This window comes from Rattus norvegicus, chromosome 8, assembly GCF_021556685.1.
Source record: "Rattus norvegicus strain SHRSP/BbbUtx chromosome 8, alternate assembly SHRSP_T2T, whole genome shotgun sequence".
Classification (NCBI taxonomy): Eukaryota; Metazoa; Chordata; class Mammalia; order Rodentia; family Muridae; genus Rattus; species Rattus norvegicus.
The window spans coordinates 49,269,512-49,282,337 of record NC_141541.1 but is presented as its reverse complement, the minus strand read 5'-3'; the positions used below and the strand labels follow the sequence as shown (position 1 = coordinate 49,282,337).

Here is a 12,826-nt window from a genome sequence, read left to right as displayed (position 1 = left end):
CCCCCAGCCAGAACTTATCTGAGCCTCAGTAGATCAGCCTACCAAGGTCTGTCAGTCAGCAGTAGCTGGGACTGAGGATATTAACAAGGCTTTTTCAACGCAGTGTATAACAACAATAGTGTGGGTATTGAAATACAGTGACAGCAACAACTGGGATCCCTAAGGCATCTCCTCCCATGAGAAGTCTCCATGGAAAGATCTCAGGAGAATTCTGTTCTCTTAGGACAGATAGAGACATCCAAAGTGAATGTCCCAGTACAGAGTAACAGGTACACCATTTCCTAAGCTGGCTTAGAGAAGCAAGAGCATCTATTTTTCTCATAGTATCTTTCTTGAGGTGGCTGTGAACATCTATTGAAATCCAAAAGGACTGCATTTATTAAAGGAACAGTGTCACTTTGCAAATGTGTCTTAAACAACCCTGTGACATCACACTTAATGAGCAGGAACCAGCAGTGATATGAACGTTCCCATTACAGTCATAAACAAAGCAAGGATGGCCGCTGTTAATTATAGTATTCTTGCATAGAAAATGTGTGTGACCTTATCCTGGCACAGAAACTAGAATATTTGACAACAGCATTCTAGTGTAGCTAAGGCTTCCTAAGCTTTGATGCCTTTCAATGCTTGTGATTTCAATCTCCTGGGACCCTATAAATATAGGTGGGAGGCTGGGTGTACCCCGTGTGCTTCAGTTTGTTGACCTCTAGTTCAGAGTTTCTGGCTAACACTAATTAGGAGAGAGACAATAAGAAGTAGAAATAGGCGGCAGGAGGTGATGACTACTTTCTGTGGATAACGTGATATGCATCTATAAAGAAGAGTCAGCTGAAAACATCATGGCAAGCATTACAAACCTTAGAAAGCTGCACACGCATAGCTATACTCGCCTTCAGAGAGAGAAGCTTAGTAGTGGGGCATTTGCCTAGCATGCTGAAGAGCTTAGATATGTACCCCAGTGTTGAAAGAAAACAAAGAATATTGAAAATATTGAAAAACAATGGTAGTAAATGAGAGATCCTTTAGAGCGTGCCAGGAATTTCGTACAATCTCTGCAGAAACGCCAACCACCACCACCCCGAAAACTATTGTTTGTTCTCTGTATCCATGTGTGGACATGCAAAATGACAAAAATCACAAAGGTGTATGCTACAATGGTGTGTGAAGTACCAGAATGTCTCACACAGCCAGTCTAGCAAATAGAACACTGGTTTAATATCTATGCGTCGCCAATGTAATATTAAGCCTCCATCAACGAAGAACCATGACCCGCATTAATATGGAATGGGTTTCAAGATGCAAGAATACTTCTGCTCTTTCAGGGTTTGTCTGAAAAAAAAAAACTCTTGGAACAGATGTATAAGAAATCGCCAATCTGATCTAAATCTGGACAACAATCTAAAATCAAAATGGAGTCACCAAATAACAGGGGAGATAATACCCCAACTAGACCTCTTTTGTCCCCAAGAGAAACCTCCAGAGGCAAGGAAAAAAAATGGATCATATCTAGTTGAGGTGTTAGCCAAAAGGGCCCCATGGAAAGCCCCAAACATTGCAGGGTATTGGTTACTTTCCACAAGCTGATCATAAGGCCCTATTACTGAAGACAACATTTACGCATTTCTTCGAGCGGACGCTCAACCCGAGCCTTCAGCCCTACTGACGAGTGTTCAAGGTACTGAAAGGCACTCTGCACGCTACCAAAGGAGAACGGCAAACACCAACCCAGCCACGAACTCTGACCTGCCTGCATGGTAGGTTGGTCCAGTAGTGACGCGAATGTCGTAGGAGTGACCACATTCACTACTCGGATTTAAGGCCCACTCCACAAGATGGAACCCGTGCCTGACACTGCTCGGTGGCCAAGAACCTGAAACTAAACAGGCCATAGGCCTAAGAGAAAGCCAAATACTAGTGTGCTTCTAAAGGAGAGTGGTAATAAAATGACTTAATGATAACATTTTGTATTCCCAGAGGTCAGTGTCTGACTCAGGCATCACCAGAGAAGTTTCCTCTTGGTGTAGACAGGAACTAACACAGAGACCACAGCTGAACAATGTTCAGAGAGTGGAGAGATTTTAGAACACTCGGTCGTAATTGGAAGGTCTTCGTTAACCCCCCCCCCCGCCCCCAGGGCTCAGGAAGCTAAATAGGGGAAGTAGAAAGATTGATCGTCAGGGCCAGAGGGAATGGGAGATTCCAAGTAAGCAGTGTCTTTGGACACAGCAGGACTGTTGTGTGTAGGAACTCACAGAGACGTGCACAGGGCCTGATTCAAGGCAGATAGGGTTCCAGCACCAATATAGGGACATAGATACAGGCTCCCATCCCTAACCAAGAAACGATCTCCGATTAATATTTGCTTGCAAAAAAAATTAGTTTTCTTTAGAGTCTGACTGGATATATTAGCCACACCTAAGAATAGGCTCCTGCACAGCAGTAGGTGGCCAAGACAAAGGAAAGGTAATGCTTTTTTTTCTAGACATTTTTTCTAGTGCATTGTTTAGGTATTTTCTGTCTTACTGGACTTTTGCTTATATGTGTCATCTGATTTGTGTGTGTGTGTGTGTGTGTGTGTGTGTGTGTGTGTGTGTGTGTGTGTGTTGTGGTTTTCTCTGGGTTTTTTCTTTTTTATTGTTATTATGTTGTGGGTTTGTCTTAGAGAGAGAGATCTCATAAAGGGTGGGTGGGGATACGTCAGAGCATCTGGGAGTAGTTGTGGGAGGGAAAACCATGATTAAACTATATAATGTGAAATTTTTTTCAATGAAAATAAATTTGGCAATCATACACTGGCTGTATTTATTTGAGATTTTTGCGCGGGTTTTCTTGCTTGCGAGTCACGGTAACATGGAGCTCTATTATAAACTGCAGGTGACACTTTGCCCACCAGATGGCAGAGCAGCGCTACCGTTACTCCCTGACTGGCCACCTTTGCTCTCTACGCATTTGCCTAACATAAAACGCCCAGTAAATCTTTCCAAAAAAAAAAAAGTCTTCGTTGAAAGAGTATTTCAAGCCATAACATTACTGTACACCTCAATCTAGAAACGACTTTCTACTGTGGCTGTTCACGTGACTTTTTTATGATTATAATATATATATATATATATATATATATATATATATATATATATATATATATTAGTAGCGCAAAACCCTATAACCTAGCTATTTCGAGGAACAGTTAGACATTTTGAAGACAGAAAACAAAGGAGCCCTAAAGGCTTATTTTGCCCTCTTGTAAGCCGTCACCACCACCTGATCGAGACGCAGGCATGCGCACTACCGGTTCTGAATGTGCCGAGGCAGACGCACAAAGAGTGACGTGACTCCTTAAAGAGAAGCAAGGACGAGCTCCGCAGTGCCACCCTGTGGTGCCAGCTCTTCCTTTCCAGACTTGCATAAACCAGACTTCCGTGGAAAATCTGGTCCACAAATCCTCTCAAAGGACTTTATGCTTCTCAGTCCCTCTGTGTCGCCACCACTGACACAGAGTGTCCTTTTGTGCCACAGGGAGACCCCCCACCTCCACCCCCTGCCCCAGGAATTGTCTGTATCTAACTTCAAGGCCTCCTCTCTTTCCTGACAATGAAGCTCTCCTGAAGCAATCCTGGGCAGTCTCTGGTTTTCTCTCTAGAGCTCCCAGGCACTGTCCTCCAGCAGGAGAGCCTCGAGTTCAGGGGAAAGCTTCGAAGAAGGAAGCATACGTGTTCTCTCTTGGCCAGAGTGGCACAAGTTTCTAGAGGAGGGACCAGTCACAGTCACACATGCTTAAAACTGGGTTTATATGATAGTGAAAGAATATATTGTACCTAATGTATGAATTCCATCTGGAAAAACAGCAGAAAGCGTTCTCTTCTCTTAGTTATTTACAAAACAACAACAAATGGGGTGGTGGACTTCCAGCTCAGAAATATTCCCAGGACACGCAATGCAACAACCATTTTGTGTCTATGCAACCTCAGCAAAATGCCCAGGAGTGCTGTTCCCATTCTAATGCCCCACTGCCTTCTAGGGTACCCCAGGTCCTTCTGCTCAGAAGGTAGAGAAAATTCCCTCACAAAATCTACTTCTGGAGTTCTCTCCTTCTCTGTTGCCCTTTCTTCATCCCCTCCCACTCCCTAATGTGTATCCCCAATACTAGTCATTTTCTTTCTGCTTTCCCCAATGTCTACCTTGAATAGCTTTCTCCCTCTTTATCCTCAGTAATTAAATAGAGGCACGGGGGTGGGGTTGGGGGGGGATAATGCTGTTCTATGATGCCTTATGATGTAGCCGCTCTGCCCACGTTATCCAACATTCATTCGAATCATCTTCCACCTGGACTCTTAGGATAGCCCCACCCTAACCGACAGGCACTTCCTCCCCTGCCCTCCAGTCAGTATATAAAGTGAATTATTAACCTGTAACCTAAACTCACTTCAGCTCAAACACTGTCTGAACTCTTTTAAAAAAAGAAACTTGGCATCATATAGAAACACGGTTTCTCCTCTGAAAACCCAGATGTTCCTAAGGGAGGCAGAGTTGCTGAGTTTTATACCAACCTAGCATCTCTTTTTAACTGCAGGGACCCAAGCAGGACACCAAACAACAGCTAAGGACCTTCTTGGCTGTGACCCAGTCTCACAGAATCTGGTCTTCTCAGTGCAGCCTGATAGGTAAACCCCTCTGTGATGCAGTCATTGAGGGAAACAGAATAAAAACCACTAGACTGGACTTCTAAGAGTCTATGGGACATGGATCTCTTAAAGCAGATGCTTAGCTCTGGAAGAATGTAGTTAGAATACAGTCTGGCTCAGGCCTACTCAGGGACACCTACAGGCACCCTGCTGGGACATTGTGAGTCCTGAGCTAGCTGGGCTTTCTCTGAGGCATCTCACCCTGGAAGTAAGTTTATATCCAGAAAGTGGTGCCCAGCCTTTTCCCCACCTCTTTCCTAGACTCCTGCCTGGGTACCAGCCAGCCTGGCTGCAGGCTCTTGGTGTGAACTTTCCATATCCTCAAGAGCTGAAAGAGGTGGATTCATATCCTACCAAGTGGACTCTGCCTCTCTTCAGAGAACCCACCGTGCCGTTTATCCCTGATGTTGGAACATGAACTCTCCCAGGGGCCCCTGCCTTGCTGCCACCTTCTGTCTGTCTGTGCTGTTAATAACGTTCATACCAAATGGGTTAGTCCTCTAATCAGTTTCAGTGTTCTGAAACACCCCCACATCCAAAATCACAGTCTCCACCCCCATACCGCTCTCCCTCAACAAAGCCTGTTCTCCACAAGGGGGCAGAGTCTGAACCCAAACTTTGGGTCTTCCCGGTGCCCAGCTGCTTGGCTTCTCCCATTATTAGACCTGTTGCCATGAATTCCTTTGTACCAGCTCACTAATTGCTGTTACTCTTGGTCATGGAGTCTTCTAAACCAACCCCAAAACAATTGTATATGGCTTGCGTGTTCCACTAGGCCTCAGACACGAGGAGCAACTCTAAGACTCCTTTCTCACAGACTTCAGAGCTTGCTATAAACCCTCGCCTGACTTACCCTATATCAGTGCCAGCTAACCCTGACGTTACTCCACCGTGTTAGAGAGACAACTGGCCTTACCTGCAGTAGACGCCAGGACCACAAGCAACTTGGGGAGGAAAGGGTATATCTTAACTTAGGGGTTACTGTCCATCCTCAGGAGATGTGGGTGGGACTGAAGCAGAAGCCCAGGGAGCAGTGCTGCACTGTCTCGGTTCTGCTCATCCTAACTACCTTTCTTATCCAGCCGTGCTTCCTGCCCATCCTGAAATCACCCAGTACCTTTAACATTATCATGGCGGGAGTTGGTCTGGTGCTGTTATGTATTCAGATGCTAAATGCTGGCCCCCGAGATCCAGTTGCTCTTGGTGAGCAGATCTTCACATGCACCACATGGCGCTATGTGAACTTTACTCATTTCCTTACATGTAAACTTTTGTCTTCTTCTCTGACTAGTTCAACAAACGTGGCTGACAGCCAATTACTGGGGAGAATCGAGGTGGGCACGGTTTGGATTACCAGACTGAGTCACTGGTTGGAGCAGCAGTGAGGAGAGAGACACGGAGGAAGGAGGAGAAGGAGAAAGAAGATGGAGAGAACAGGAGGTCTCCATGAGACAAAACGGACCAGGAGCACATGGATGAGTGAAATGCCCACTGAGGTCAGTGATGGAGTAAAAGTAACATGGGAAAGACTCAAACAGCAGGTATTTGGGGAGACCAACTAGGAATTAACCAGTCTAGCACATAGAAAAATAGATTAGGGGTAATTCACCCAGTAGTTGTACTAAAGCTAATTAAATAAATCTATAGTACTCAATCTCCCTTATGGGGGGTGAGGGGTCTCGTGGGGTCGTATTAAGAACTACAGAGATAACTGATAACATTTTAAAGCAACATTATGACTTCTATAATCTTCCTCTCCTGTTTCCATCCCCTGCAGCTACCCCACTCCCATCAACCTCTCCAAAAGCCTCCTGATCTCAGAACACAATCGGCCCCTGTAGAAGATGGCTCTGCTTGGTCTTGACTCGTTGGACCAGCAGCATTTATCCAGTCACTCTATTCAAACAGATCCAACCCAAATTCTCCACCCATTCACGTTCCCGACAGAAGGAACACACCTACCCTTGTCTTGGTGGGTTTATCACTCCTCCCATCACTCATGGTCAAGTGTAAGCACAGATTTCTTATTCTTGTCTCCTTGGTATCGTCGTAGTCAGACCACTAACCACTGAGAAAAGTCTATTCCTGTGGGCGCCAGGCTGTACCTCTGCTTTGAAGTCCTTTCAGATCTCCTCTTTACAATGAGCAACGGTAGACTCTAATAACCCCTAAATGTTCTCTCTGAACTGGGAAAATAAGCCCCTCTCCACCCCAAACCAAGTCCCCTGCCTTCAACCTTTCCTTCAAATGATGTCTCCTTTAAAATGACCAACTGCCAGGGATGGAGAGATGGAGCAGCGGTTAAGAGGAGCAATGGCCTCTTTTCCCAGGTCCAATTCCTAGCATTCACACAGCGGCTCATAACCATCTGTGACTCCCCAAGGCCCTCTTCTGGCCACTGTGGACGCCAGGCCTGCATGTGGTCCACAGACATTCAGGCAGAACACCATACACATAAAATCTTTAAAATTAAATAATTATATTTTCTCTTCTGCTTCGATATTACCACATGCCTCAAGTCCTCAGGGGCCGCCCTTCTGTGTAGAACTAAAGGGCCTCAACGTCTTCCTGCTAATTGGACTGGCACCTGTACCATTGCGTTCATTCCCAGCCCATATCCAAAGTGTCCTGGGATCATTCTACTTAAGAGATTTTGGGCTGACAGTCCTGCAATTATGGATAGAAATCACAGCGAGAGTGGATACTAGAATACATATAATAAGACTAGCTGGTTATGGTTATAACTTGTCAGATCTAGCTGTGAGACCAGATCACAGCTCGAGGCCCTTCAGAACCAGCTGCTCTCATCATGCTTGGGACCAATCCAAAGGGTACCTGCCTGTCCCTGAAAGAAGAATGACATATTGATGTGAAGCTACTGTGAGTACACCTAAAAGACTAAGAAAGCAGGACATCTGGTTAAGTACGTCGGAGGGATAGCACTTGGTGAAAGGCTTTGTAGGGCTAGAATTCCAGTTTACTACCATTCCAGAGTCTACTCACCTCAATAGATGACTCTCTTTCCTTTCAGCCCTCACCTAACCTTCTGGCATAATTGACATCTTTCAGATCTCGGACTATTTAAACTCCAAGGTGTTTAAATACTCCAAGTGGTACCGTCTCAGGCTATCCAACAAATACCTTCAACATCAGCCCCAGCACCAAAGACTGCTTGACCTCTGTGGTTCTTTAAATGAGAAGGTTCCTGTGTTTGAACACTTGGTCCCCAGTTGGCACTGTTGTTATGGAAACTTTAGAAGGCAGAGTCTTGTTTGAGGGAATTGATAACTGAGAGCAGGCTTTGAAGGTTCTCTCCCCCCCCCCCCAGTTGTGTGTGAATGAAATGTGATCAATCTGCTTCCTGGCAGTTTTACCTCGAGCTCCTGTTGTCACACCATTCCCCACCATGATGGCTCCATCCCTCCGGAACTGTAAGGCTAACACAGGCTCTCTTGTAAGTACTTTTGGTTACAGTGGTTTTACCAGAGCAACATAAAGGGAACCAATACTATCTCAAGTGATGTCACAGTCTGGACTTCACCCTGTTATAACCACTCAGTCCAGTGCCGTCTATCTTGCTTTTGAAGACAGGGTCACTCATCCACCTAGAACTCATGAATTAAGTCAGACTTGCCGCCCAGTAAGTTCAAGGGATTCACTGTTTCCATCTCCTCAGCCATGAGATTAAAAGTACCACCATGCCTGGCTTTTTTTTTGCTTGGGTTCTTGAAACTGAACTCAAGTCCTTACCCACTGAGTTACCTTCTCAGCCCTGTAGCCTAAATTCTAATAATATACAAGCTTTATTCAAATGGCCAGTCTTTAAAAATACCAGTGGTACTACAAAATTGCCATTTAACAAGATAGTGAGTCTAGAAATGGACCACACATAAAATAGCTCATGAGATAAGATCAAGAAACTTCTTTTGACTGTTATAAAAGACCCATCATTCCTGGGAGGTGGGGAGTCCTGTATGAATTCATCTATCTCATGCACTTTCTTTAGTATAACTTTTTTTTTACTGTTCTAGTCTGCTAAGTGCTTCATATGCGCACAAGTGCATGTACACACACACACACACACACACACACACACACACACACACAGCCTTAAGCCTGCCAAGTCATTCCTGGCAGGGAGCTAGTGTTCTTCTCACTACTACAGAATACTGATTATTGCCAACAGTTCTAGAAACAACGATTTATGTTGCTGCCCACAAATAAACTGAATTCCGGAGCCCACTCCGAAGACGACCCTTGCACCCACTCTCTCTATGTCTACCACTCTTCCGGAGTATCTGACCGGGCTTCCAGATGATGACACCTCTGGCTTTTTCCTGGGAAGCATAAATTGATGACTAGGGTGTCCCTGAGAATGGCCACCAACCAACTGCCCAGAAGAAAGACTCCTCCCCCAGGAGTTACCCCTAAGCTCTGGAAACCTCATGTATAGGAAGATCCTGAGTCATGGGGTAGATGCAGGGAGCACGGAGTCCTGGTTCTCGCGGACCGGTAGTGTGGTCTCAGCCACCCATACCAGCATCTCATCTATTAAAAAGAATAAAATCTTGGACTGGATCGTCTCAAGGACCGGTCTGGCTTTCAGATTCATGGATTTTGTGGTCTGCAGAGAACAGCTGTGCAGTGAGCTCCAGAGCCAGGCCTGCTCAGAACTGTACAACTCCCCAGAGTTCCACAACCTTAACCCAATAAGCTCCCTGAGGTAGGGCCAGAGAGGGAGCACAGTTAGAGAGAAAACTCGTGTTCAGAGTTTTCAAGGCACTTTCGTTTTCATCCACCCAGCTTCATCAGCCTCAAAAATGCTTGTCAACAATAAACCACGATAATGAAAAGAAAAGCGAACTCTAAAAGCTGTGCAAGCCACTCTGCGTGCCGCGCTCATCTTGGCCCTCTGTGGAACAGGGTGCACAGGTCTCCTTTGGTCGGCTTCTGCTGGAGTGAAAGTTCGTGTATTCTGTCTCGAAACACTATAACTTTGTGGGACTCTTGTCACCTACATTATCTTCAAGTTTAGAGTGGGGTTAGGGAGTGTTGGTTTTTTTTTGTTGTTGTTGTTTGTTTTTGTTTTTGTTTTACTCTTCAAAATAGATAGTGTGGATATTATCCTGTTTTACCAATGGTAAAAATGAGGTTCGTTCAGGTTAAATATTTCGTAAATAAATATCTAATAAGTAAATAAATAACTCACTCACTCCCTGGGTGATTCGGTTCTGATCTTCCAGGTTAATTTCTTGTTCATTTTTGGTTCCGAACAAAGTCGGGTTCTGTTCTGAGGAAAATAAGCTGCCGTTTGGTTAGGGTCTCTAGGAGAGAGGGCAGCTGGGAAATAGGCTCACCGGGAGGAGATAATGATCTGATGCTGCGTCATGGCCGTGCCCTGTGCTTACAGGGGAGAGGTTCAGAGTACCACTTGGACCTGGAGGCTCACCCAATGCACCAGTGAGCCCTGGCGTGCCAGGAAGCCCGGGGACCCTGCCTCCTCTGGGGCACTGGGACTACAGACACATTACTCCATGCCTGGCTTTTTAAACACGTGTTCTTCAGGACCAAACTCTGCTCTCCATGTTTGTGATGCAAACGCGTTAGCACCTGAGCCATCTCCCTAGCCCAATCATATCCTTGCTACGACTATGTGGCCCAGCAGCACCGATCTTGTAGTAGGTGGTCCAAGCTCAGGGTCTCCTCCAGATGTGCTGGGTAGAAACGGCGTCTTAGCGATGACCTCGTGGTTGGTGTCCATGCAAAGCTAAGCTTGAGAAGCACTCCTCCGAACTCTCCTAAATTCTCGAGGGTTCAACTTCTTGTTCACGTAAGTGGATCAGAGATGCATGCACGCAGGGAAGGATGCACCCAGCATGCGCATCAGCGGAAGCCGCAGTGAAGACCCCAGTGCAGCTTCGGGCCGCCACTTAGAAAGCGGATGGTTTTCACTTCGTAGGCAGGATCTTGGGTTTCCTGGGCTTTCTCACTTTACTGACTTTAAATATTAAGGTGACAAATGAGATCGATGTCTAAGGCTCTGGTAAACATGAACATTCTCCTCACTGCCTGGGACAGAGCAAGAGGCTGCTTTCTCCCACTGAACTCCCACTGTCGCTCAGGGTTTGGTTTGTTTTTGTTTGTTTTTTTTATTTTTTTGTTTTCTTCATTTTTGTTTTCCTCTTTCACCTCCTTCTGTTTCTCTTCTTTCTCGATGTCTTCCTATTCCCCTCCCCCAAGAAAATTATGTTTTCAAAGCTGATGAAAGGCATAGAGAATCGTCTTCAGATCCCGCGCCCAGGGGAGAAGCTTAGGCATTAGTTACCGCTCTAACCCGTGTCCAGGGCATGAAAAACCCCGGCAAACCTGAAGTGCTTCCCGCAGGCAAACACCTGCACAGCCTGGCTGTGGCCTGGGGACTCTGAGTTAGGGAGGCAGCTTGGCCAGCAGCCCACTCCCGGCTGGCGTCCGTGCAGGTGTTGGGGATGGTGGGGAGTTAATTGGGTAACAGGTGGAGACGCAGAGGGTGGAAGGAAGGGAGCAAACAGGGCAGAAGCTGGCTGTCAAAAATCTAATTTTAAACAGAGTGGAATTTTCCTTTTCATTACTCCATTCGGGGCTCGGATCAGAGCCGCGTTAGAACTGAAAGCATTGTCATTTCAAACAGCCAGCATTTACAGATGCTTTCTGAGTGGCCAGCTTGGGTGCTGAAGGACGTCACAAGCTTCATCCTTCATTCTCGAAGGGACTCTGGAGGATTCTCAGGAGCACATTTGCTGCAAGAAGGCAGAAGCCATGGTAAGGAGAGCCACTGCCTAAGGACACACAGATGGTGTTCAGCTGAGCCAGGATTCTCTGGCATGACACAGCCTGCGTACGAACCCACTCCGCTGTGCTTCTGTGAGGCGAGAGCCCTATTGCACAGTGTGTTGGTCAGCCCTACCTGCAGTTAGTCCTCCAGACCAAGTGAACTGAGGGAAATCTACAACCAATGGGAACTGGCTAAGTTAGGGACCAATACATTCCCACATCCCCAACCCCAAGCCCATCCCTGTTAATAAATAAAGAGGTCCAGTGGCGCACTGCTATCTGTGTACATGTTCCTTTGTGCTAAGGTTATAGAACGAAATGTGGTATCTTGCACCCCAGCACGTCCGCCATTATTAATTGGTAGGGCATATGTTTCAAGACCCCAGCTGAGGCCTAACCCTGAGAATACTATATATGCTATGGGATTTTTTTTAATCCTTTCAATATATATAATAATAATTGATCTATAAATTAGACACATGAAGAGGTCAAAAATTAATTACTACTAATAAAACAGAATAACTGTAACAACATATGTCAATGTAAATAAAAACAAGCATAACTGTAATGAGGGTTATGAAGATGTGGGCTCCCTCTTTTAAGAAGTTGAGGGGTTGGGGATTTAGCTCAGTGGTAGAGCGCTTGCCTAGGAAGCGCAAGGCCCTGGGTTTGGTCCCCAGCTCCGAAAAAAAGAACCAATTAAAAAAAAAAGAAGTTGAACAAATATTAACAATGTGGGACGGGCTGGAGAGATGGCTCAGAGGTTAAGAGCACTGACTGCTCTTCCAGAGGTCATGAGTTCAATTCCCAGCAACCACATGGTGGCTCACAACCATCTGTAATGAGATCTGGTGCCCTCTTCTAGCCTGCAGTCATATATGCAGGCAGAATGCTGTACATAAAATAAATAAATTTTTAAAAAAAAAAAACAATGTGGGACTACAGTTAATTGCGGTTGGTTAACTGAAGAGAGAGGAGGCAGGGAGAGGAACTGCAGTGGCTACGGCAGACAGACAGTCTGTGCCATGCAGACTCACGCACGCCATGCAGACTCAAGCACTTGCTCTCTGGCCCTGGCTAAGGACACTTGCTGAATACTGGCCAGACAGACAACTTCAGGGTCCACTCTGCATCACTGTTCCACACCGACCAAGAAACTTGGGAGTGCTTTATGAAACAGGAAATGCAAGAACATGACTCTACCTAGAAAGTGGGTTGTTTGTAAGCTTCTGGGTGGAAATTTTTAGGGAGGTGATTTTTTTTGGCCTGCGAGCAGTAAACGCTCCACCTTCAGATACCCAGGGGTCCCTCCATCAGACACATTGCCAAGGTTT

General features: G+C 45.9%; 2 long non-coding RNA genes across 4 annotated transcripts in view; one reads left to right on the top strand and one right to left on the bottom strand.

Annotated features, from left to right (window-relative positions):
- The window catches only part of LOC102555203 (uncharacterized), a 30,819-nt gene extending 22,893 nt beyond the window's left edge, over positions 1 to 7,926 (bottom strand). Inside the window, exon 1 of one of the 3 annotated variants that reach the window (XR_015627189.1) lies at positions 7,686 to 7,926. This is a non-coding gene — a long non-coding RNA (uncharacterized LOC102555203). The remainder of the gene's footprint in view (positions 1 to 7,685) is intronic. The other 2 variants (XR_015627191.1, XR_015627190.1) reach the window with 2 other exon arrangements.
- A 33-nt stretch (positions 7,927 to 7,959) lies between these two features.
- On the top strand, positions 7,960 to 11,764 carry LOC102555115 (uncharacterized). Its single transcript, XR_015627188.1, has 2 exons — positions 7,960 to 8,136; positions 11,350 to 11,764. It is a non-coding gene; the product is annotated as an uncharacterized LOC102555115 (long non-coding RNA).
- Positions 11,765 to 12,826: the final 1,062 nt, after the last annotated feature.